Below are 27,604 nucleotides of genomic sequence, written 5' to 3'. Positions count from 1 at the left end.
GAGGTTACCTTTAGCTTCTTAACCCTTTACAGGTGAGAGGATTTTTCCTCTGGCCAGGAGGGATTTTAAAGGGGTTTACCTTTCCCTTTATATTTATGACACCATGTTAAAAAGTGGGCAGGCATGGCCCTCCCACTTTTAAAAGTGTATGTGCCATGGCCCCTTGGCCTCCCCCAGTTCTGGTGCCACTGACACCAGAAATATACTCTATATCACCAGTTTCTCAGCCAAACAGAAGGCATGCTGCTGGGCCCCATATTGTGGCTTTCTGCATAGCCAAAGGGGCAACAGTATTTATAAACACATGGACCTGTTGTTGATGCCAAGTTGTACTGAGCTGCTACTGGAATAAGTCAAAGGTGGGAAGGCATGGAGCAGGCTAGGAGACTATGGGAGAAAACACAGATAGACAGGAGACTCGGCCTGTGGGCAGAGGAGATAGGACTGGAGATTGTTCAAGGCTGTGGGTCTCCCAATCCCACCCCTTCCCTGGTTTCATCCCCCAAAATCCCCTGTCTACTGCCATGCCAGAAGATCCCATGAAACTTGGTACCATGCCATGCAAAAGGCTATAGTTCTGTTCCTCAGAGAAGTTTGTCAGAGAAGATCAGTTTCTTCTGGCATTATATTTCAGTGTTTTGACATGCAATACTGATGTGTTGAGCCATACGATTTTTAATCACTCCAAGGAAAGACAAATATGTACATCAAATGTACTTTCAGATCAGTTTCAGATTTTGTCTTGAGCTACTTTTGCTGCTAAATTATCGTGTTACTTGCTTCTCAGATCCATCTTGATAGGTACTACAGGCAAGTATATTATTATGATAATAAAGAATAATAATAACAATAATAATTAATAATGATAACCTGGCTAGTATCTGTATTTCAGGCTGAGTAATGATTTCCTCTGAGCCATAGAGATATAGTGTCTAGTACTGCCATTCTTCATATTTTCATTGACCAATCAAATTCTTCCCCTTCCAAATGCCTTTTTTATATGAAGCATAACCCAGACTTTCCCTGAAACTCAGCATTTTTAAGCTGGCTTTTCAGAAAGCCAGTATATTAAAAATTCTCAGAGTTTTACACAAGAAAAATTGTTCTGTTTGAAGTGCAAAGGGTAAAGATAGATTTTTTCCAAGATTGTTGACTGGACTAGAAAGATGGCTGTTAAAGCATAGTAACTGTGTGCTTTAGAATTTTAAAGACCACTACTCTCATTATAATGAAGATTTTTCCATGCAAAAGGTTCCATGATCTAGCTGTCCACAAGCAACAGCATTTAGTGGAAGCTAGCGCAGAGGGAAGGGATTAGGAATGAGTCACCTCCAAAAATCCATCACATACTCTTTTGAAGAAAACCAGGTCATCATTTGCTCTCTGCGGAACTCCATGAAACATCCCAATGCTGGGGAGTTTTGTAAATGTCAAACACACCCTCTGGAAATGGGGGGTAGCAAATGTTTCTTTATAAGTAGGAGGGGCACAGATTTTTTTATTGGGAGGGGCTAGTGTTAAAATAATATTCAACAGGTATTGTTTTTATATTTCAGAGTGGCAGCCGTGTTAGTCTGTATCCGCAAAAAGAAAAGGAGTACTAGTGGCACCTTAGAGACTAACAAATTTATTTGAGCATAAGCTTTCATGAGCTACAGCTCGCTTCATCAGATATTACTTTAGCTGGGACAGTCCCCAGATGACTCATATTTTGTTCTCTTTGGCCCAGGAGTGGTACAGTCCTCTGATGGTCTTGACTACTTGAAATCTTCTCTTTCCTCTGGGGTATCAGCTGGCTTTTGTTATCTGGGGCTGGATTGAAGAAGGTCTCTCCTGCAGCAGATTCTGACTCCTTTCTTCCCTGGCTAGGAAGTGGCTCAGCAAGCCTCTTCTTGTGCAGGCGAATTCTGTGTGCATAGGTGAGGCTCACCTGTCTGTGCTTCTCCCCCTATTTCTGCAGCCAGCCTGGTTGTTTCCTTCCTTCTCTCATGAAGGCTAATTGGTCATCTTTCTCTCTTTCTGTTCAAGAGGAATTCTGATTCCCTCTCTCTTTAGAGAGACCTGGGATAGGTCTAGTCAGCTGCCACTTTACTGGGGCTGGTTCACAGAGCCTCCTCCTTGACTCTTCTCTTCTGTCCTTCCTCTCCACATGAGTTCCATGTGTTCTTTTCATTAAAACAGGTGGTAGGCCATACATAAAGATTCAATGCTTGTTCTTGTGAAGCCCCTCACCTCAGTGCCACAATGCATGGGGGGGAGAGAGAGAGAGAGAAAGAGAGAGAGAGAGACAAAGGGCCTCCAGCTGTCATCTTATTTGTAGTCTTACTTGTCAGTGGCTCTGGGTGAGACAGGAACCCAGGGGGGCTACACAAAACATAAAAGGAGTATTTTCCTATTGCATCAACAGATCCAGATGTAGGCTGTTCCCTTTCTTCATTTGGCTCATTGTAAACTGCTTTATAAAGGTTGCAGTGATTAAAACCAAAGGCCAGCTAAATGATTCCATTTTCTAGATAGTAGTGTGTGTGTGTGTGTGTGTGTGTGTGTGTGTGTGTGTGTGTGTTTAATTCTGCAGTCCTTCACCATTCTCACTGGTGAGGTATTTCCAGTAGAAATAGGAAAATATTCATACTGTTGTACAAGCACTGGTAAAAACTCATCCAGAATACTGTGTACAATTCTGATCACCCATGTTCAAGAGAGATGAATTCAAACTGGAACAGGTGAATTGAAGGGTAACTAAGATGATATGGGGAAGGGAGAAGCTACCGTACTATCTTTAGAGGAGACTAAAAGAGCTTGGCTTCTTTAGCCTAGCAAAACAAAGGCAGAGAAGGGATAGGATTGCTCTCTATGAATACATCAAGGGGGTAAACACCAGGGAAAGAGACGAGCTATTTAATTAAAGGACAATGTTACCACTAGGCCAAGGATATAAGCTGGCCATGAGTAGACTTAGGCTGAAAATTAGAAGAAGGTTTCTATCCATCAGAGTGAGATTCTGGAACAGTCTCTGCTAGGAGCAGTGAAATCTAGGAGAAAAGAAATCTAACTGGTTTAAAGATGGAGCTTGATAAATTTGTGAAGGATTAAATTACACCCCAGAACCTGCATGGTGCACATCAAAAACTCAGGTTCTTCCTCGGGAAGAGATGAGACAAAAGGTTTTTCCATGGGGCAGTTTAGGGGTCTGAGGAGGTGTGGCATGGCTCAGGGGGCTCCAGCTGGCCTGGGACTCCTCTGGCCGTGGGGGTGGGCTTGTGGCTCAGGCCACGGCAGGGGAGCACAGGCTCTCAGGGCTCTGGCTGTGGGGAGGGATTGGGGCTCCGGCCGCAGCAGGAGTTGGGGGAAGGGGTGCACGCAGAAGGGCTGAAGCTGGGGCTAGTCTCCCCGAAGGGGGGTGGGGTTCCACCCACCACCTATGGACCCAGGAGGCTCCTCCTATGATCTTGTGCTCTTCTGAGTACTGACTGAGTGAATTACAAAAACAAAGTGTGTGTTTTCAAGGGGCTAAAATGAAATCACTTAAAGCATGGCTGATTCAAAAGGAGGAAACTACACGTGGATCAACTTCTGCTGTAATTCTCAGCTATCCCTGCAATAGGAACCAAATATCAGTTGCCTGATACTGTTAGCATTTCTGAGACACTTCAACAACCATGACTTGAGTCTTTCCCTGTGTATAACTTTGGAAAACAAGGCCATTCTGCTCATCCTAGTTTGATTATTTTTAATGGCTCCATTATTCTGAAGTTAATCACAGCAGATGTTGTTTGTACTGTTGTAGAGATTTTAGGCACAGACTACTTTTGAATAAGTACACAGATGAAGCTTTTTGCATAATCTGTATTCTATCATTGGAAAAATGCTTGAGACAAATTCAAAAGGCATCAAGCTTCGTCATGTCACCGGAAAGCAGGTAATATTCTTCCAAAGACCGCTAAGAATGGTGATGATGTGCTAAGTTGTCAGTACTGTCAAAAGAAAGAGGAAAATAGGCAGGACCCAATGAAAATGCTAAGTAGTACACATTTTCTAGCCAGACAGGGACTTGCACTGTGAGGCCATTATATTGAAGACGCTGAAAATATGCCCTTAACTGGAGAGTGTGGGGTAGAAAGGGGTGTTTAAAGTTGTTGAGTGCCAAGTAATTTTATCCCCAAAATTACTAAAAACCTGTAGGCTAGAGAAACAAGAAATGTTAGGCCAAATCATACTAAATATCTCATCACTGCCAGTTCAGGGATGTAATTCCCACTATTTTAGTCACATGAAGTTCTTTCCATGCCTTGGGGGGACATCATGATTAAAGACAAGCAAAATAATCATAATTATTAACTATGACTATTTTCCATTCTTTTCCTTTAATCAATAAAAACAAAACAGCACAAACTAAAAACAAAGGTTATTTCCACTGCCATCACTTCTGTACATCTCTGTGTGGAGAGTTTTCAACAGATATTACAGCCTGGAGAGTGTAGTTACCCTGGTACGGAGATACTCTTCTCTAATTAAACTAAAGCCAAAGTACATTATTTCCCAATTCAGTAGTGAGTCCTGTCACAGTGTATCAGATAACAAAATCATTTAGAGATGGCTAAAGAAATCTAGTTGAAGAGTTGGTGAATCTTGTTTAGTTTATTGTGGATAACTTAAAGAGTTCATAAACAGGTAGAGGCTAGTGATCACAACTAATTCTTATGAAACTGAAGAAAGTTTTAACTCCGTTTTTTTAAAAAAAGCCATTCAAGGAGTGGTCTTGAGACAAGCAAATAAATAAATATTAAGAATATTAAATTCTCATTAAATCCCACTATATATGTGTTTACCAAGATTTGCCGGTAACTCCTTATAGTTTAACCATAGCTGAAAGAAACAGGAGACGCTGTTAATACCTTAAATTACAATAGCAGTTCAATATCCCGTTAAAATTACTACAAGAAAAAGTTACATCTAATCCCTCAGCAGTGCTTTTGCAAACTCCATCTCACCAATGATGCTGAAGTGTCTGTTGATGTCAGAAACAGTGCTGGGTCACAAGATTGTTTCTTCTCAATGTTGTTCTTAGCTGCCTGGTTGCTGCTGCTGTTTGCTGGTAGGCTGAGCAACTGAGAGTGCAGTGATGATAAGAATGTTGTTGTTTGCTCTCTCAATTAAGAGAGATTTTTTTTAACTCTTCGCTTTCCATAATCTCATTGAAGGAGGAAGACACACCTCTTGCAGTGTCTTGGCTGGATTCAAATATTAGCTATTGGCACCTTTCACCAGCTCAGCATCTTCATGGAAAAGTCTTTTTAGCATCTTCAGCTCATGAATATGCAATTTGCTAATACTTATGCCGCAGGTTTGTGATTGCTTTTCTCCTTCTGGTGTGAAACTCTCAGAACACCTGTAAAATTTATGTTTCAACTCTTATTCAGTCCATTTTCTGAGCTATCCCTTTAGTTCTATCGGGGTTTAATAGTTGCAATTGTCTTTCGAGTGAGTCAGAACACTCCTATTTTCTATATAAAGGTCTTTCCACTCTCAGTAGTCTTTTTAAAAACTTAAATAATTCTTAAAGAGAGAGTGTGTAAACGTAGCTAGTCAAATAAGTTATTGCCATTTCTTCTTACCAATCCTGGGAAAGAAGACTCTGGTCTTTCTGAGGTTAGTAAAGAGTTGCTTAAGCATTGTCAGATAAACTAATTAATTCCCAGTTAATATCCATATTTTATACTCAAATGGCTTCTTATACTACTAACCAGTTAAAGCATCAAATGACTGCTACATATGTACATAAAACATCTTACTATTCTTATAACAATGTCATCAGGAACCTATTATGTGAAGACTTACATTTAGTTACAAAATATTCGCACCTACAAATCTCAAGAAAAGCTTAGGTCTTTTTAAGCCTTTAAGGGACAAGAAAGGTTTTCACCTTTAAGCAAAACCATCAATAAGAAGCAAGAAAGGTCTTCTGTAAAACATTTTCCAACCATAAATGTTGCCCTTTAACATTTAAGGAATAAAGACTTTAGAGTATTTATAAAAGACACCAGTTTCAATAAGAATATCTCTAGGTATCCTTGTGTGGCTTTTGCTGTTTGCAAAGAGGGGTAAGAGGCTACTTTTATAACTTAGGATCAAAGGGAAGTGATAATAGGGATGTGTATAATAGGGAGGTATAAACTAAGTAGAGAGCATCCTTACATTTTTTTTTATACAATGAGGTTTCTTTATCAAATACAGGTTAGGCTGCTGGGGTGATGAGACCATGACCTACCATGCTGTCCAGCACTGTCTCATGTTTTCCTTGTACTCCTCTGACTGTATCCATCTGTTGTGTCTTGTCATACAGATAGACTGAAAGCTCTTAGTTCTGTGTTTGTACAGCACCTACCGTAATGGGATCCTGGTCCATGATTAGGGTTCCAAGGTGCTATGACGAAGGAGGGAAACTGAGGCAGGAGTGCCACTTGTGCTTGACCTGATGGTGGAGGGTGCTGTTGGCAGTGACACCTTAAGACAGTCAGCTTTTGTGTTTCATCCTTTGCATAAAATATTTGGCAGGAGTTTTTAATTGCAAACTATCGTCTCTTTCTTTCTCATACAAGAGGGATGTGTCCTTTTTTTGATAAGACACTTATTTTTCCTCTGTTTGTCTTTTGACTGAATGGTTTCTAGATTTACAACCCATTACCGCTTCCTTCAGGGAACTTCTCCTGGTCTCTGGCAGACTTCATCTGCCATTCTTTCCCCTCTAGGGCCCAGGTGCCCTCTTTTAAGCCCAGTTAGGGTCAGCTGACCAGTCACAGGTGCACTGACTTCTTCCTTCTTCAAGGGCTGGAGTCATTCTGTGACACTAACACTGATACATCTTTCAAAACATAGTATAAAAGCAAACAGTATAGAATGTTCCAACAAATAGAAGTTCTAAAGCTGCATTTCACTTGGAGGTTTTACGGCTAAAGTGGTGTAATTGTTTGACACTTTTGGTCTGTTCCTGGTTGACAAAAAGCAAGAGATCTCCTAGGAATTTCCTTAATTAGCTGGAATATTTCATTTCATAAGCACGGGAGCTATCATATTCTTCTAGCATAATGTGTTTGAAAATAATTGTAAGTGTCTCTTAAAATTCAGTGAAGGTGCTGGCATGTTTGTAATAAGCTGGCATTACAAGAATAAATTACAAATGTTAACATCAATATTAAGGTTTATCCCTCCGCAAGAGGGGGTCTACAACTTTATTCAACTGCTTTGTTTGCAGCAGAATATGATCCTGATATTTCAACGTGGCTTTAAAAGAGTCAAGACAAATTCATAAATTCAGCTATTCAGAATGAGACAATGGAAATCATGGCTCTGAAAATAGTGAGGGACATTTGAGAAAATTTCTGGAAAGTGGCATACAGTTATGGTAGCTGAAACAACAAGCTTCACCAACAAAGAGCAAGTTGTTCTATGCCTGTGATATGTTGCTGATGATATGAAGATTTTATTGGATTGTCCAATGTAGCCTACATATCAGCAAAGGCCATCATATCAGTCAAAAAGATATTTTATTGTCTGAATCTGAGGCTCAATAAATGTTGTGGACAATGGTGTTGATGTGCCACTAAAATATAGCAGCCTGATTTTTAACAGAAGGAACCACAAGCTACATGTACTCATTACTATGGACAAGATTGGCCGCAAAAAGAGTACTATTCTAGGAGACAGTGGTTCTCAACCAGGGGTACGTGTACCCCTGAAGGTACTCAAAGGTCTTCCAGGGCTACATCAACTCATCTAGATATGTGCCTACTTCTACAATAGGCTACATAAAAAGCACTAGCAAAGTCCGTACAAACTACAATTTCATACAGACAATGACTTGTTTATACACTATACACTGAAATTTAAGTACCATATTTATATTCCAATTGATTTATTTTCTAATTATAAGTTAAATGTAAAAGTAAGCAATTTTTCAGTAATAGTGTGTTGTGACACTTGTATTTTTCTGTCTGATTTTGTAAGCAAGTAGTTTTTAAGTGAGGTGAAACTTGGGGGTACGCACGATGAATCAGACTCCTGAAAGGGGTACAGTAGTCTGGAAAGGATGAGAACCACTGCTATGAGATATTCTTGAATGTATTTATGAAATCACAATATGAATTAAAAAAACACCGACAGGATACTATATTTCAGTATGTAAAATATGAAGGGTTAAATACATCACCAGGCCTCTGTGTTCCCTCTCCAACAAGAGGGACTCGCCATGCAGAAGTATTGACTTCCGTTTCAGAGAACTATTTTGCATGGTGTGCTGTAGTAGAAAGAGAGCCTGAGATATGAGGCCTGGTATAAGGGCCCTGGTATGAAGCCTAAGGCCTGAACTAAAACGTAGTCAGGCCTGCTAGTATAAAGCAAAGTTAGCAAGAGTCAGGCTATGAGCAGAAGTCAGGCCCTTTTACAAAACATGCCTGCCTGCAGAGTCACTGTTCGGAATGTGAACTTGGTAAGAACAGGGCTAGTATTGCAAAAATAGGCATTCCCAAGAAGTACTAGGCACAGGGAATTCATGTATGCACATTCCAGAAGATGCAGATGCCCCCTAAACATAAAGGGATGGCGTAAATACAACACTGGGGGGTGAAACAGGAACACACCAACCCCAAGGGAAACAAGGATGGGAGGACGGTTAGGATAATCGATTAAAATGTTTTGTTCGAACCAGCCAGTGATTTCCCTGCACCCCCCCAGAATTTCCCCAACCCCCCCCTTCTCCCCCCGGCCCACGCTCAGTTTTGTGAACTAGTTACATGCCAATTTGGTGACTGTTTGGAAATTTGAATTGAAATTGAAACATTAATACACACTTTAAAAGCATATACAGTGTACGATAAAACACGTGTATCTGAAAAAGTATAATAGATTTGAAAAGTATGAACATAGACTAGCTTCCTTATACAGCTGTTGTTTTTTATGGCAATGTCAGTGCATTCATTTCGGTAATGTTGGCCAACCTAATAATTTCAAATTATGATTTGTAAGTAAAGTCTAAATGAGCTCTCCCTGACAGCTAGCGATGAGCTGGGGGCTGCTGGGGGGAAGGCTTCAGGACCCAGATTGTATTTACATTGACACCTAATCTACCTAGGTATCCAGCAAACAGAGCTGTGTTGCCCAAGTGATAGATTTTGACTGGGGTTGGGTTACAAATCACTTGAATCCGGATGTACTGACATTGACTTCAGTGATGTTACACCAGAGAATTTGGTCCACAGACTCCAGTTTTAAAAAGAGACCAAATTGTGCTTGGCAATGGATTCATCATGTAGGTGCACAACCATGTGTCTTGTGTATCTCATTGCCCATCTTTGTATGCAAATGTGGAATTTGAACTTAGAGTTTATGTGACTACTTTGATCATGGGGCCCAGAATAGTTTTTGTGGACCTATCATGTTTTTTTGCCCTTAAAGACACTAGTGCAACTTTAGAATTAAACAGCTTGTGTTAAGTATAGCTCATTATGAATTTTTGGTTGGTTGATTTTGTAAATTAGACATCAAAAAAATTAAGCAACTGATGTTAATAAATGCATTTATGGTTACTAAGAGACAGTTAAGACAGGCTTTCTCTGGGTGTCTTGTACCGTGAGTCATCTGCACAACAAATCTAAAGCCTCTGCAGGCCATATTCAGTGAAATCCACTTGAGTTCACTGAAGCTTTTTGTTTCAGACAGTTTGGGGTTTCAACAGAGGCACATGGTCCTATTAGTCATAGACTGACCAGAAACAATCTTATCTGATAAGAAGATAGAGGATGGACACATACATCAGTGGTTTATATGCTGCTCCTTAACCTTCCTATCACTCTGTATTGAATTAGTAAATTACCAGTGGTAAAATTCATATTTCTAACCACCTTCTCTGCCAGTGTCCTGGGGAAAAAAAATGAAAAAAAAAATTCTTACACATACCCCCTCTCAAAATTTAACAAAACTTTCAAAATGTCAGTAAAAACCACAACATGATACAAAACTTTCTGTGATTCCTTTATTAACTTGCAAAATTAGTGGAATTGACTAACAGGTATTATTTTAATTTATTTTTTTGTGGTGGGTAGATGTAACTGGGCATGATCCCCAGCTCCTGTTTTCTCCTAGAAATTACTCGGACACCTCCAGTTTGTAGGTTTCAGAGTAGCAGCCGTGTTAGTCTGTATCCACAAAAAGAAAAGGAGTACTTGTGACACCTTAGAGACTAACAAATTTATTTGAGCATAAGCTTTCATGAGCTACAGCTCACTTCATCGGATGCATTCAGTGGAAAATACAGTGGGGAGATTTATATACATTGAGAACATGAAACAATGGGTGTTACCATACACACTGTAACAAGAGTGATCAGGTAAGGTGAGCTATTACCAGCAGGAGAGCGGGGGCGGGAAAAAACCTTTTGTAGTGATAATCAAGGTGGGCCATTCAAAAGGTTTTTTTCCCCCGCCCTCCTGCTGGTAATAGCTCACCTTACCTGATCACTCTCATTACAGTTTTCAGAGTAACAGCCGTGTTAGTCTGTATTCGCAAAAAGAAAAGGAGGACTTGTGGCACCTTAGAGACTAACCAATTTATTAGAGCATAAGCTTTCGTGAGCTACAGCTCACTAACTCACGAAAGCTTATGCTCTAATAAATTGGTTAGTCTCTAAGGTGCCACAAGTCCTCCTTTTCTCTCATTACAGTGTGTCTGGTAACACCCACTGTTTCATGTTCTCCATGTATATAAATCTCCCCACTGTATTTTCCACTGAATGTATCCGATGAAATGAGCTGTAGCTCACGAAAGCTTATGCTCAAATAAATTTGTTAGTCTCTAAGGTGCCACAAGTCCTCCTTTTCTTTCTCCAGTTTGTAGGTATCACTATGCAGTCTATTTATAGTGCTGCATTCCACAGTACTAACTTTACATACTAGTGCAACAATGCTATTTACAGTGTTATTCAGCCTCACAACCCCTTCTTCCACAGGAGGGGAGGTGTGGGGAAAAATCTTTCCACCCAGAGATCTTCCTTACTCTTGCACTGCTAACCTTTTTCTCTCTCCTTTTCTTCTGTCCTGTGTTCTTTTCTACTCTCCCAGCCAATGGGCTAATTAGCTCTATAGCCCTCCTCAGCCAGTCTGATCTAGTAATTAGCCACTCCTTTCCTCAATCAGGCTCTCTTCAAGGGAGCTAACGGGAGTTAAAGGGACCAGAGTGCTGGTTCAGCTGCTGGTTCTCCGCACTCTATAACAGTAGAGCCAGACTTCTGTGATCCTAGAACTACATCAGCATCCATTTCTAATTGCACTCATTTGCTATACATTAGCCTTTTGGTTTTCCTGCAATTGGCCTTATTTTATAAAAAGGTGATGCAGCAACTAATAAAAATTTGCACAGTAAGGGTTAATTGGTATTCCAAAAAATTAATGATCTTAGATACAAGGTCTGAGTCCAATCTCACACACAGAATTATCTCCAGTGACTATCCCAGACTGACATCAGAGTTCAAGCGGAATCATGCCCATGAACATATAGATGTACTGTAGAGTATGAATACATGAAAACAGCTACAATATTACAATAATTGAAAAGTCATGAAGTGTTTTTAAAACTACCTGTTTTTGCCACTAGAGAGCAGCATGTCTTCAACATTGAGATTATGTTTGATGCCCAGCTCAACTCAAGATCTCCTATCCTATATATTCTTATTTACTTAGATCTTTCCGAAGGTTGCTGTAAGATCTGTGGAGAAAGCTCTAGTATAGCATATGGTAAATATATAAAGCAGTTACGGGTGCCATTTACTAATTTTTGTTGAACACTGAGCTATTAAAAAACAACAACTGCTCTTACAGAGATGGAGAGCCAGAGCAACACCATTGATTTTAATGGAGTTATTCCGGTTTTACATTGGCATGCTGAGGGCAGATTTTGGCCTTTGGGGATTTTAGAGACTAATTTGCTAAGAAGATGAGCAAAAATGAATGCAAGGAATGCAGTGAACTCATTCAGTACCCCTCACACATTAAAGTGACAGCAAGGGTGCCTGCTCTTGATTATCGGATTTATTACTATAAAAAAAGAACAGCTTTTTGTGGTAAAGAGACTGCTTCCATCAGCAGTATTGTAGTCCGAGGGTGTATGAGCAATGTGCTTTGGGATGATTCACTGTTACTCCAGTAGGAAGTGTTGAATGGCTTGCTTTAATTGACGTATACAGTGCAGCTCACACACTCAGCTCCTGCTAGAAGTATTTTGACGTAAATCTTCCCTTATTTAACAAACTATAAGCTAAAATATATATACTTAGGTAAGAGATGAATGGGGCCTGCTTTTTTTTTTCTTGCTCATAAAATAAATTTGAAATGCTTTTTAATGTAAAAATAAGGAGCTTTGCCTTGCAACGCTATTTAAAAAATCTTCACTGATGTGATGCGGACTGGATTCAAATATTGCACATATATAATGGACAACATTAAAAAAAAACACCTCCAGAATAAAAAAGTGTGCCAGCAATCATTACTGGGGGACATCACGAACAGATGGAGAAACTTCTGGCAAGGGGAGTTTGGAAACTAGTGTTTGTGACCCATGCTACTACCTGTGAGGAAAAAAATAACAGGAAAACAGGCTCCAGCTCTAGCAGAAGCCAAACCAATTCATAGTAGCAGATAAAAATCACACCCTCTGAAAGGCAGAGTTTACTCTGAGGAGCCTCCTTCACTGAGGTGTTCCTGGGTATCAAGAGGACTTGAATAAATTCAAATATCTCAATATTAGGGTAGATTTGAATATCTCAGAGTTGGTTGGTTTGTTGAGAAGTTTGGGAAAGTAAACATTGCCACAAGGAGCTATGAGAATTCTGGCAGTCATGGAAACTGGAAAGTGCATCTGGGATGCCATGGTCATAGCCAAGACATGCTGGGGTCTATTGACCTGAATTTATAGGGCTAGTTTATTATGGCTCGCCAACTATCTGACCAGAAGATAATTAGGTTCTTGTCCCAAATTCAGGCTACAGAATTAGAGTACACAGGCAGTTCAATGTCTTGTGCAGACTCTTGGGATGTGTGGCAAGGACACTCATATTGAGGACAATACCAGAATTTCAAGATCTTTATTAAAATAAATGAAAGAATAATCAAAGCTATAAACCACAGAGTCACAAAGAAGTAGACAGTTCTATGGTCCCAGGTGGTAACATCCCTTTTCTAACAGGCTACTTAAACTAGTATACTAACACCCTTGCTTGGAGACCTGGTAATGGGAGATAGAGGACCAGCCATGTCTTTCACATGCCCAATGAATTTGATGGTCCAGGCTTCTCAATCCAAGCTGGTAGAGATCAGGTTCGAATTTTGAGTAGCTAAACTATATTGCAGAAGCTGAGCTGATAGCTTAACACAGGGGTTGGCAACCTTAGGCACGCATTCCATCAGGGTAATCCTGGTGGGCCATGAGACATTTTGTTTATGTTGACCAGCTACAGGTTTGGCCCCCGCAGCTCCCAGTGGCCACAGTTTGCCGTTCCCAGCCAATGGGAGCTGTGGGTAGTGGCGGCCAGCACGTCTCCATTGAAGTCAATTAAGCTATGCCCACTCGAGCTGGGCAGGAAATACTTTTTCCCATCCTGTGAATTTTTGAGATTTTGAAAATGTTTCCCCTCCTGAATTGGAATGAAAAATCAAAATCTCAAATTTTGTTGTGAACTGAAAATCCAGATTTTGTAGCGGTTAATCAAAATCTTTGCTTTTATTTCAACCTTTTTAAAAACTATAACTGCCATACATATTTAAGCACAAAGTTATTCCAAACCAGAAAAACAGAATTTTTAATTTCAATATCAAAACTTTGTTTAAAACAATTGAGTAGAGAAATATGTTGAAACTGGCCCTTTCCGACAAAAAGTTTTGTTTTTGAGTAATCAGCATTTTCTAATTTAAAAGCAGTTAATCAAAAAATTCCCAGCTACCTCTGTTGTTTACATCTGCTGTGGATCTGGCCCATAATGGAGCTACGTGGATGTACGTGCAATCAGAATATTAAGAATACGTCTACGTTGCTGATTTTATTAGTTCTCTCCACACAGTAGTTACCTACTCTGTAAGATTTTTTTCTAAATTTCCCTTATGGCCAGCCCTTTTGAAGCTTCAGTGTGTGATGTGTTGTTCACAAGTCTACCATCTCATTGAATAGCTCTGAGGCATTCTCTTTTTATACTCTTTGGAGTTTTATGTTCTTCTTTTATGTTCCCTCTTTATCTCCTATTTTTCGAATGAAAAGAATCCTCATATCCCTGTCCTTTTATCATACCTCCATTATGAAAAAAAGCCTATTTAACCCATCTAGGTCAGATGATCTACTTAACTGGTGTTGAAATAAATGAACAGATAGATATGGGGTTCATTCAGGCCCTTCTTTCATCTGGGAATATTGTTATATACAGTGCATATTTTGACCATTTTGTTACTATAGCTAGTCCAAAGAGGGCGAAAACAATGTAATGAGAAAATTCAAAATTGTTATATTTTTTCAGGGTTTGAGAGTGGCTGATTTTTCATTTTGATTTGTTTTTCTATTTTTAAAAATGTTCAAAAATGATAGGAAAATAATACAGGATTTCAGCCATTTTGAAAAGAAAAAGGAGGGAGGAAAAGGAAAAAATATATAGTAATAAAAAATTAAGCCAATAAATTTAGATAAATCTATTCTTTTTCCCAAGCATTTTTGAGAACTCAGGCCCACCTATAACAGAAAGAACCAGCCTCTCTAGCAAATGGAGAATCTCTATATGTACCTATGACCCACAGATGAGCAGCTCTGATTCTATCCACCTGAAGGTAGTTGCTCACACGTACACACTAAGCGGTTAATTAAAATATGCATGTAATTTAGCCAATCATAAGAAGCACAGTCGTAAATCTCTCCAAAGTATGGAGTCACTCATATATCCCAGACAATCCAGTTTTCATAAAAAAATGAATAGACAAATTATATCTTCGCTGCTTTGAAATTTAGGGACCCCAGACTAGCCTTCCCCTTGTTTGCGGGGAGACTTGTACATAGTGATGGAGGAGGCAACAGCTGACACTGCAGCAGTGGCTGCAGCTCCCTCAAACAGCAGTAGCCCTAACAGACCAGGAGAGAGGAGAATGGCAAACCTAATGCCTTCCTATTCCAACCCAAAAACGTCTGTGGCAGTGTAGCGAGGAACCTGCCTACATACACACCAAAGAGGGGAGACAGCAGGAAGTCAGCAGGCTCCTTTCTCCCACAAAAAAAGGAACCTGAAAGTGTCTGGGGGAGGAGAAACATCCCCCCCTCAGGAATGGCAAGGAGATATGGAAGGACTGGGAAGGAGCACTTGTGACCACCCTCACCCCCACCAGCTGAGGAAAGCAGCCAGTGAAGCAGGGGTGAAACTCATCATCCCTTCCCCTCACAAACAAAAAAAAAACAAAAAAAAAAAAACCAGCAGATCTGAGACAGCACTTCAGGAAGCTCAGCAGACCAGTAACTGGCCCCAGCCTTAAACCCAGAGCTTCCCCTCTCCTTGCAGCTGTAGAGACCAGGCCCCTGAGAAAGAAGTGCAGAGGAGAAATGATTTATGGACACTCCATCAGGGGCCCTTTAGGGTGAGGGGCAGACTAACCAAGTCTCCCAGGATATCAGGGAGTTCTGCAAATGAAAAACTCCCAACTTTTGATTTAATAATGTAACCCATGCATGCTCAGTGATCTACCGTACTTGAAAACGTACAGAAAGCTTCGTAGCTTAATTACATCACACCTCTCTAGTACCTGAAATTGTTTGCTCTCAGAACGAAGAGAATTGGGTGGACTGTTAAAGTTGAGATCCCAGTTCTACAAACACCACAAAGAACAAAAAAGCAGAAAATTTGTTTCTACCGATCAACATTTGGCAAGTCTTGCCTGCAAATCTTGATGAACTGGGGAACCCTGCCACACCATCTAGTTTTACATATTTTTCAGTACCTGCTTTAGTAGATCGAGCTTGGGGATCTTCTGTTTGGCAAGGGTGGAATGAAGTTTTTCATATACCTCACTTGTGGAGGAAGTTTGAATTTGAGCTTAACCAACCAGCTACTTCTTATTTAGAGTCCACTCACCCTGATCTCATTCAGCAAATTATCAAGAGACATGCTGATCATCTGCAGTATGTCGGCTTCAAGGTTGATAGTAGAACTGAGTCTGCAGAAGCTGCCTGTGACATCCTTTCTCAATTGGTGAATTGTTCCATCAGGACATTAGGTTTGATTTCAGCAGTGAAGCCAAGTTTTATAAACGTCTCCAAGGCCCATTTTGCATCAGCACTGACAGTAGTTTTTGTAAACTCCAAGGCATTATCATCCATCAAAACTGACACACAGTTGATGATCCATTCTTGTTTCTAATAATAATGATACTCTAAAACTGCTAAAAACGAGCAGCTGTCCTTGTGTGTCACCTGCTGGAATTCTTTGTGCTGATGACCAGTGCCATGGCCTTAGGCAACTGGCTTGGAATTATTACAAAGTAAGTGATGAACTGCTGCTGGACCCCTCATATGAGAAACACGTTAACCTTGAACATCTTTGCATAGATGTTGTGAGTGAAAATCCAGGACAAATTAAATAATTCATACAATTAAAAAGCAAAGTTGGGATGCATTTGTTAAGCACTCCCCTAAAGTCAATATTGTTATCTACTTCTTTTTATACAGAGGAAAAACCTCTGTTATCCTGTTACACACCTTGACTCGGTCATGCAGTAAGCAAAGCCATGCCAGGTCACACTGGAATGGATTGCCCCAGGTTGATCAAATTGGTGGTGTGTGGTATGTGCTAATGGACTTCAGCCACTGAATGATGAACTCATTTGCATTGCTGAATGCTGTAAGAACCTAACAGCCATGGGACTTGGTGAATGTGAGGTTATCTGCAGAAATTTTATTGAGTTTGTAAAGATGCATGGAGCCAGGCTTACCTTGCTTTCTATTATGGAGGAAGTACTAATTCCAGATAATTATTAAAACCTGGATCAAATTCATTCAGAAATCTCCAAACACTGTGGAAGAATGTGGTTCCCTGAGATGAGGCTACCTGGAAACTATTTACAGAAAATATTAATATGGTCAAAACTGGATCAAGGTGTTGCTTTCTATGCAAATAAGGACTTAGGAAAATGAAGCATCAAAACTGCTTAAAATTTTCAATTTCCTAAGTTTAATGAACTGCAGAGAAACAAAAGCAAAGCGCTCAGGTGTGTCAATGCTAGATTAAATTAGAAAATAGAATATAGGATACTTAACAGTAGACACTTCGAAAGGATGTTTGTGGGTTAGAGGTGTTTCTTCCTCCAATTAAATTAAGCACTTTCATTTGGCTTCTGTTTAATTAAATTGTTACATTAAACACAGTTAGTGCAAGGTTTCTCATGTGTTCTATACTGTTAGTCTCACTGGTGTGGTTAAAGGGACTGTGAAGTTTGCCTGCTTGATGGGGAGTTAAATGACTCCTGGAACGTTCAGGTAAATTGTATTATTTGCAATGTTACCTTCTCCAGTTGTTCACTAATAATATTTTTTGTTGAATATGTAGAACAAATACTTTGTATCATAATAGCAATTTGAAATAGTCATCATCATCATGTTTCCATTACACCCCGCGTTTAGGGCAGCGACAAAGCTCCTCCACTTCTCTCTGTTTCTAGCAAGTCTGTCAATGGTTCCCCAGCTGTGCCCCAGGTTTTTCAGCTCAGCTTCCACAGCTCTTCGCTATGTTGTTTTTGGGTGGCCTTGTTTTCGCTTGCCTTCAGGTGTCCATCTTAATGCTATTCTGATGATGGAACCAATTTCCATCTGAAGCACACGGCCAATCCATCTCCAGCGCCTCCTGGCAATGATGGTGCTCAGATCCTCTTGGCTGCACTGTATCAATAGATCTTGGTTTGAGATTGTTCTGGCCAAAAGATACGGAGGCAGGTTGTATGGAATGAGGACAGTTTGGCCATGTCAAACTTTCTCATTCTCCAGCATTCTGTACTATAAAGTAGTGTTGAAAGTCAGGGCCACCCCTAACTATTCTATCCGTGGGGGGCTGCGTGGGGACCCAGGCCTCCGGGGGTGGGGACTGGCTTGGGAGGCAGGGGGGAACCGCCCTCCAGCACTCAATGGTGGCGTGGCTGGGGCCAAATCACTGCACTTCCCGCCACCAGTGAGTACAGGCCCAGCCCTGTTGCAGTCCTCAGGGGAGTGGCGGTGGGACTGGGATGGAACAGGGGTGGGAAGAGGTGGGCTGGGGAGGGGGCGGAGCAGGGCGGGGGCTTTGGAGAAGGGGTGGAGTGGGGGTGGGGTGGGAAGAGGCGGGGCTGGGGCAGAGCAGGGGAAGAGGTGGAGTGGGGGCAGGGTAGAGCAGGGGTGGGAAGAGGTGGGGCTGGGGTAGACCAGGGGTGGGGGCCATGGGGAAGAGGCAGGGCAGGGGATGGAGCAGCACGCAGCTGCGCAGGACACCAGGAAATTTGGTGCCCCAAATTTGGTGCCCCAAATTTCCTGGTGCCCTATGCAGCTGCAGGTACTTTGTGTATGGGTAGGGACGGCTCTGTTGAAAGTACACCGCTCTGATAAATCTTGAGTTTTGGTTTTTGGTGTTGTATTTTGATGATTTCCAGCAATCTGAAATCAGGGTAGCTAATGAAATCTATTTTCATGTGCTTGTACACGTTTGAATATTGTGGCAAATTAAGGGTTTATGCTGCAATAAAGAAAAAACTTTTGATTTCACTTGCACTCAGTACTCCATTTTTACTCTATCAGTAAGTTATACCATAAAGGCAGTGTTGTACAGTTCATTGTTTTCTCTTTCTGTGTACTGATAGAAGTATACAGTTAGGGGGAAGGATGTGATTGGAGTGTACCACTTGACTCGAATTATTTCCCTTCCTGGCATAAAATTAAAAGCTTAGAGAAACCCAAGGCTTTTCCCATGGTAGGGGCCAAACTGGCCCCAGTCTTCCCTAGGAATTGTGGGAGCCTCAGCTATGTCTTGCAGAACTCTTCCCTAACCACTAAATCCTGCTATAGTGAGTGTTGAATATAGTGAGCTGTTTTTGTTAAGTTAGCAAGACTTGCAATCTAAATGGGAGTGCTGCCTGAATAAGGACTGCAGGATTGACTTCTTGTTGCACATCAGCACTAAGGAATTCCTGGGGAGAAGGCAATCTTACTTTTAATTGGAATGGGGTAAAGGTTGTTAGTACAAAGTAGTACATGTATTTTTTTTTTGTGATCCACTTTGTACACTAATGTAAATTGTAGTACATTCATACAAAATGCATTTGCAATGCCTTTCATACCATAGTTGGTCTATCTACCTGCTGGTAGCAACAAATTACAAATTTTGTTATCAACATTTTTAGGGTTAGAAAATTTGCTTTTTTGAAATGTTTTAGGTTTTTTTGCTTTCCCTTTTTCTCAATCTCTTTCCCTTTTTTTCCATAATCATCCTTTTTTTACCCCTTTCCATTTTGCACCCATAAAGGGTGGGGGAGAAATGAAAGGCAGAAATAAGGGGCAGAAAGGGGTAAAAAAAACAATTCCATCAAAAAAGCAGATTCAAGAGGGAAAACAAAAAACCTTTTTCCCCATGAAAATCCCAATTTAGGAAAAAAAGCCATTTTTCAACAGCAAAAATAATTTCAGTTGAAAAATTACAATCCGCTCTAATGGAAATGATACTTGGCTCTGCCCTAGGATATGGTATCTGAGAAGCCTCTCTTTGTTCCTTTTCTTGCAGGGCTTTGCTACCCCAGCCTGACGGTATCTGAACCTGAAGCCCTTAGTTTCCTATGGTGAAATTCCTCCTTGCTCAGACAGCGGGCACAAAGCCTATGCATCACTTAAGCTCCACCACCTGGGGCAGTGAACACTAATTTTTTTAGTGGCTGGCCTTTGGACATATAACTGCACTAGCTGCTTAAAAGCTCTGGGCTTTCTTGCTAATCCTGATCCGCCCAGAGTCTTTTCTCATGCCCCTCCTCCACAATGCAGTGATTTTTCTTCTTCTACGATGAAGAGACTGAACCACATATTTACTGAATGTGGCTTGGGCTTTATTTTGCTGTAAGATTTTTTTAAAATGTCAGCTTTATAAATAGTGTTTATACCTGTTAGCACAATGTTATTAAATAACCATAGCTCTTGTGAATTTATGTGTGAAAAGCAAATGAGGCTGGGACATTAGGTTTAATAATCTTATTTATCACTGATCTTGATAAACTGTTCTGATCAAATTTTAGTCATTTTAATTCATTGAGAATTAAGATAACCAGTTCATTATATTGAACACCAAAATAAATCAAATGGGAGCTCCGTCAAAAAATATTTTTTCTTTCACCATTTTATTGACAGTTTTAGCTTATATGCTTAAGAAGCAAGTTAGCATTGATTGGCCTACAAGGCTTGAGACCATAACAATACTTTGTGCTTTATTACTGTACCGTGTATCTCTTCATCCAGGGATTTCAAACATGTTACCAATATTCATTAATATTACCAATCACTCCCATGAAAATGGTAGATATTCCACCAGTTTTACAGCTAAGTACACTGCGGGCATGTCTATACTACAAAATTAAGTTGACCTAACTTACATTGGCATATAGTCACTGTAGTAATTATATTACTTGTGGGCGTCTACACTTTGCTTGTGGTGTTGGCGGTATGCGTCCTCTCTAGGAGCGCTTGTATAGATTGTACTGTCAGTGTGGGGCATTGTGGGACAGCTCCTTAAAGCCAGTAACAGTCAACGTAAGTAAGGCAGTGTCTACATTGACACTGCATCAACCTAACTACGTCGACCTTGCCGCTACTCATGGAGATGGAGTTATTAAGTTGGCGTAGCTGGGTAGTTATGTTGGTGGGAGCAAAATTTAAGCATAGACACTTCCATAGTTAGGTTGATGTAAGATGCCTGGCATAGACCGAACTCTGTAGTGTAGACCAGACCTTAGGCACAGAAAAGTGAAATGACCCAGGGTCATAGAGTAAGTCAGTGGCAAAACTGGGAATAGAACTCAAGGGACTTGTTCTCCCACTACCAGAATACTCTGCAGAGATATCAGCCTGAGCTGATTTTAGCCTCATCAATGTAAAAAGAGCTTGGGGTCATGACTCAAGTTGTTGGCGGCGGGGGGCGGGGGGGGGGGAATCTTTAAATTGTGTCCCCGCCCTCAGCAGGCACCAGTCATCTCTGGCAGAATCTCCTAGCCCCACCACCCTGCCACAGGGCAGAAGCCCTAAGTCCTCGCCTCCCCCCCACCAGTCTGCTAGGCAGAGAATGGGTGAGGATGGGGGGCTCTGAGAGCCTAAAAGAGCCACATGTGGCTCATGTGCCACAGTTTGGCCACCCCTGGACCAATATAAAATATCATATCATGTCATATTATGGGGGGGGGATTTTTGTTTCATGGAACATTTTGACTTTTTGTTCTTTTTTTTCTCTAATGGCCATTGTTGCAAACTCACCCAGCTTTGGATCCACTGCTCTGCACCCTGTGTAGTCATTTATACCGTGGCAAAATCAGTGCAAAGTGTACTGTTACCTCAGTTTCCCTAAAAACCAACCCAGGGTCATGCTTGTATGAGTTTTATTACGATGCCGCTGAACAGGCAGAAAAGAGATGGAGCTTATTCATACACACACACATTCACTGCATTCATACCCTCATGCACCCACACACTTCCACAGATGGAGAGTTATCGGAGACAGCATGGAGGCCGAGAAGCCAAAGCATAGTAGATCTGGTGTGTCCACCTGCGGTCATGAATCCAGGCTGGTGAGCAGGTCAAGAAGCAGGAGGCTTGAATGCATGCCTATCACCATGCTGGAACTGAGTGGCTCCTGTTACGTACACTGAGTTTTCCTTCTGTGTCCATCACTGAGAAGCATTCCCAGACGCTCCTGGCTCTTTTCTCCTTGCAGTTCCTCACCGTCCAGTCCCACATTCACTCCCTTGTTCACACTTCCTTATCTCCCACATACACTCCCTTGTTCACACTCTGAATATTGCAAAGCTTGGAGGTTCATACAAGTGGTAACTGAAAAGGTTGCAAAGGTTACAAAACTTAAAAGGCTATGCTAACAATAACTGAAGTTACAAAGTCTGCAAAAAGTTTGCAGAACTTAATGATACAAGTTACGGACCTTACAATCCCATTTTGAGCGGAGGCTTTACATAACATGTACGTACACTGTTACCACCAACAAAAGTGAGAGGAGAATTCTAGGCTGGTTTCATTTTACTTGCTCTTTCATAGGTCCAAGGAAACAGAGAATCTGGCCCTATAAATAGGGTGACCAGATAGCAACTGTGAAAATACGGGACACGGTGTGGGGGTTAATAGGCGCCTATATAAAAAAAAATCCCCAAAAACGGGACTGTCCCTATAAAAATGGGACATCTGGTCTCCCTACCTATAAATCACGCTGGATTAAGTCCTTCTTGTGTGTCACAACCCATGATTTAGATTCTGCAGCTCAAATAATGTAACACTACACTCAGTGACACCAGTGCAGGCCATTTGTCTACGTCCCTAGTTACAGTTGTGCATTTCCCTGGCTTTTCAAAATTGCAGAGGTATAACTGATTGGAAAATAAACTATTCTGCTAATGTTGCACCAGAGAGAAAACAATCAAGCTCAGTCTTAGTTGTGATGATTCTGCAGTGCTAACAAGAACTAAAAAAGCAGTAAAAACTTACTTTGAGTTGGGATTTTCGAAAGATCCTAAGGGATTTATGTACCCAAATTTCATTTAAATTCAATGGGATGTTGGTACTATGTTGAAAGTCCCAGCCTTAATCACTATGACAAGATAACTGGCTCTGTGGATGAGGGGAAAGCAGTGGACATTTTGTTCCTTGACTTTAGCAAAGTTTTTGACACGATCTCCCATAGTTTTCTTGCCAGTAAGTTAAAGAAGTATGGGCTGGATGAATGGACGATAAGGTGGATAGAAAGCTGGCTAGATTGTCGGGCTCAACGGGTAGTGATCAATGGCTCCATGTCTAGTTGGCAGCCGGTATCAAGCAGAGTGCCCCAAGGGTCGGTCCTGGGGCCGGTTTTGTTCAATATCTTCATAAATGATCTGGAGGATGGTGTGGATTGCACCCTCAGCAAGTTTACAGATGACACTAAACTGGGAGGAGAAGTAGATATGCTGGAGGGTAGGGATAGGATACAGAGGGCCCTAGACAAATTAGAGGATTGGGCCAAAAGAAATCTGATGAGGTTCAACAAGGACAAGTGCAGAGTCCTACACTTAGGACGGAAGAATCCCATGCACCGCTACAGACTAGGGACCGAGTGTTTAGGCAGAAGTTCTGCAGAAAAGGACCTAGGGGTTACAGTGGATGAGAAGCTGGATATGAATCAACAGTGTGCTGTTGTTGCCAAGAAGGCCAATGGCATTTTGGGATGTATAAGTAAGGGCATTGCCAGCAGATCGAGGGACGTGATCATTCTCCTCTATTCAACATTGGTGAGGCCTCATCTGGAGTACTGTGTCCAGTTTTGGGCCCCACACTATAAGAAGGATGTGGAAAAATTGGAAAGCGTCCAGCGGAGGGCAACAAAAATGATTAGGGGACTGGAACACATGACTTATGAGGAGAGGCTGAGGGAACTGGGATTGTTTAGTCTGCGGAAGAGAAGAATGAGGGGGGATTTCATAGCTGCTTTCAACTACCTGAAAGGGGGTTCCAAAGACGATAGATCTAGACTGTTCTCAGTGGTAGCAGATGACAGAACGAGGAGTAATGGTCTCAAGTTGCAGCGGGGGCGGTTTAGGTTGGATATTAGGAAAAACTTTTTCACTAGGAGGGTGGTGGAACACTGGAATGCGTTACCTAGGGAGGTGGTGGAATCTCCTTCCTTAGAAGTTTTTAAGGTCAGGCTTGACAAAGCCCTGGCTGGGATGATTTAGTTGGGGATTGGTCCTGCTTTGAGCAGGGGGTTGGATTAGATGACCTTCTGGTGTCCCTTCCAACCCTGATATTCTATGATTCTATGATTCTATAAGTTGTGTACACTCACAGACAGTAGATCTGTTGAGTAAAAAGATGTAATTTTTACATAATTCCTTTTCACAGTAGAGTTACACTTTAATGTCAGTTATTAAAAACTATGAGTTGGATAATTAAACCTGTATTTATAAAAAACAGAAGAGCAAAAATAATGAATCCAATAACAGTATAATAATTGCACCATTTCTAGTTTTCAGGAATCACAGGTTGAGAAAAGGTGAAGCAAATTTTACACCCACACAAGATTAAATATACCAGGAAATATATAATTACAGCTTTCCACTCATCCTGAAAGCTTTAATGGTAAAGTCTACATGGCTAAAAATTGGAAAATGTAGTAATTTATTCTACTAATGTATAGTATAGGATTTCTATCTAGGACAAAAAGAAAAGGAGGACTTGTGGCACCTTAGAGACTAACCAATTTATTTGAGCATAAGCTTTCGTGAGCTACAGCTCACTTCATCGGAGTGTGAGACATTGTGTATTGTGCTGGGTATGTCAAGTGATTTACTATATGTAGGGTAGATAATCTACATGCTTATGCTCAAATAAATTGGTTAGTCGCTAAGGTGCCACAAGTACTCCTTTTCTTTTTGCGAATACAGACTAACACGGCTACTACTCTGAAACCTATCTAGGACAAGGTCTCCTAGGTGATGTAGTAATATAAACAATAAATAACAATAAAAGGAAAAGGTTACTTTTTTCCTTTTGTTCTGTCAGAGAAAAGCCAGAATGTATTATCTTTGCTTTCCACATAAATATCCCCACATAACTCTCATTTTAAGCACTCTGTACCAGGGATCAGTGGACCACTTTTTTGAAAGTGAAGGTTGACCTGGAGCTCAGCACACACCAAACTAAACCTGAAACTTTTGGAAGATTTAGATCAATCACCTCAACCAGGTTTAAAATCTTCTGTCCCTCAAGAGGTCTCCCACAAACCTCTTCTCACATTTTGCCAAAGTGCAGACACCACCAAGATACCAGCCTACAGCATCTTGCATTGTACTGACATTCTATAATGGTCCCACCTTTCTAAAGCATAGCAGACAAAGGAATCATAGAAATGTATGGCTGAAAGGGACCTGAAGATGTCATCAAGTCCAGCCGCCAGCACTACGGTAACCAGATGTCCCAATTTTATGGGGACAGTCCCAATATTCAGGGCTATTTTTTATATAAGTGCTTATTACCCACCACCCCATCCTGATTTTTCACACTTGCTATCTGGTCACCCTACCCAGTGCTGAGGCTCGACAAAGTACATTGTGAGACATTGTGTATTGTGCTGGGTATGTCAAGTGATTTACTATATGTAGGGTAGATAATCTACATAAAAAATTCACTAGGGTACTGTCAGGGCTGATTCCCCACTCTGGCACTTCACGTGCAGAAGGTGGGGGCCCACAAGGATTCTAAAAATTAATACTGGCCACTCCAGGCTTGTATTAAATTTCCAAATACCTTGGATGGGTAGATGCTGCCACCACCCAAGTGCATAAAAAACCCTGTGAGAACCCCAGAAGGTGCACTCTTTTGGCCAGGTGTCCACTCATTTCCTTTTACCTATGCATTCAGTCAGACTTTTTAACCCTTTATGGGTAAAGCAAGTAGAGAACAGCTACTAAAAGGGATTTTGAAGCTACATGGCTGGCTGGGTGTCCATAAAAGGGAACTACCTGCCCCCCTTCATCTATCACAAGTACTTATCCACTTCAATGGGAGTCTTTCTATTGCCTGCGAAAGGCATGGATCAGAGTTGTTCCTGGAGCAAATATTCCATTTTCTTATGCTAATGTAGTGTTTTCAGTAGAATAAATCTGGGATTAGTATATGGTAAATCTTTCAGAGACTTCTGGATCATTTTTTTGTTTTGTTTGAAAAGCTAATGATGCTGTACAATAAATAAGTAAATATATTAAAAATAAATAAATAAAAATAAAATTAAATAAAAAGCAAACATGAAAAGGGATTTTTTTTTTAACCCCTCAAAACTAGTGGCTCTCAACGTTTATTCTGACTAGATTCGGGGACCTCCTACATTTCATTTCCTTTGCTGGGAGCAAAATGATTACTTAAAAATATACAAATAAAAGAATGAAGTGGTAAATTGTGTTTCCTTTGAAGTTTGGAGCAAAGTTTGCTGAATCAGTATAAAGTAATTTCTGAATTTCAATTAACCCTTCAAGAATCTGCTGCTTCATTGAGACCTTTTGTAAATACTGATGTGAACAAAGTTGGAATTCCAGAGATGATGAAAGACCTTTTTAGTTAATTGCTTTTCAATGGTCTATTTACACAGACAATACAAAGGAGGAGAACATAACCCTGAAAGTGTTTATGGGTGTATCATGTAACTATCCCCTGACATATTTCAAGGCTTGCTCTTTTTATTAAAAAAGGGAAGCAAAGAACAAGAATGTTGTCTGGCAAGGTTCTTTTTGAGAGTAGTTATTATAGTTCAATCAAATGTGTTACTGAACAAAAATGTGCATAGAAAATCTAGGCAGTCTCCTCTCAATATAGTCATGGATGCCATAAAAAATTGCCAGCCCGAGGCTTTATTAAGATTACCATGCATCTGGGTTTTCCCGGACATGACCTCTTTTTTCGTAGTCCCCTCTCTGTCCAGGTGGATTTTTGAAATGGGAGTCAAAGTCTGGGTTTTTTGCAGAGCAGATGTTGCTGCTCAGAAAGAGCCCCAGTTGGTCAGTTTCCTGACTGGTCCTTCCCCTGCATCCACAGCTGATTTGTCCATTCCCCTGCAGCCCCAGTTCCCAGCCCCAGGAGGGGGTACTGCAGGGAGGCATTGACTGATGGCTGGCGCTGGGTTCTTGCCTTTTGCCAGTCACCCTGCTACCATGACAGGGAGTGACACTGTCCCCCACCTCCAGTGAGTACCCCACTGCAGGTATGCCCTCCAGGACCCCCCAGGTACCCATCCCAGTACGCACACCCCTACAGTATCCCCAAAAAACTCCTTCCAGCACCCCCAACTGTACCCTCCCAGCTCCCACCCCCTAGTCTTCTCTTTTTGGGAACCTGAAATATGGTAACTTGGGCTTTATCACTTGCATCAATACAGAAGTTCCCATTTTTACAAAAAGGAGGGGGATTCTTACCTCTCTCCTATTCTGTTATCAGTTAGCGCAGAGCAGGGGTGACCAAACTGCGGCTTGTGAGCTGCAAGCGGCTCTTTTACAGTTAAAGTGTGGCTCATGGAGCCCCGTCTCCTCATTCTCCCTATTAGACTGGGGGAGGATGGGAGACTTTGAGCTTCTGCCCTGCTTCACAATATAAAGGTTCACCCCCCTAGGCACACAGCCATTCTTATCCTCAGGAGCCCCTCCCTGCAGCTCCCAGCTGTTTGCTGTTGCCTCTCCCCACAGCCGCAGCTCCCAGCTTGCTGGCTCCAGCAGCTGCTGTGAAGGGAGGGGGCCTGGCGGCACAATGTGACCAAGCGGGGCCAGCAAACCCTGGCAAAAATCGGGGGAGGGGAGTCACA

The 27,604-nt window shown here is 41.3% G+C and overlaps 1 long non-coding RNA gene and 1 pseudogene across 2 annotated transcripts in view; one reads left to right on the top strand and one right to left on the bottom strand.

Annotated features, from left to right (window-relative positions):
* Positions 1-27,337, bottom strand: part of LOC311514791 — a 40,499-nt gene extending 13,162 nt beyond the window's left edge. The window contains exon 1 of the long non-coding RNA XR_014709941.1: positions 27,222-27,337. This is a non-coding gene — a long non-coding RNA (uncharacterized lncRNA). The remainder of the gene's footprint in view (positions 1-27,221) is intronic.
* Positions 15,957-17,043, top strand: LOC311514379 (F-box/LRR-repeat protein 21 pseudogene; annotated as a pseudogene). The gene has a single exon. The product of its transcript is annotated as an F-box/LRR-repeat protein 21 pseudogene (transcript).
* Positions 27,338-27,604: the final 267 nt, after the last annotated feature.

This window comes from Lepidochelys olivacea, assembly GCF_965140295.1.
Source record: "Lepidochelys olivacea isolate rLepOli2 genome assembly, chromosome: 1".
NCBI lineage: Eukaryota > Metazoa > Chordata > Testudines > Cheloniidae > Lepidochelys > Lepidochelys olivacea.
This window is presented reverse-complemented; position numbering and strand designations above follow the sequence as displayed.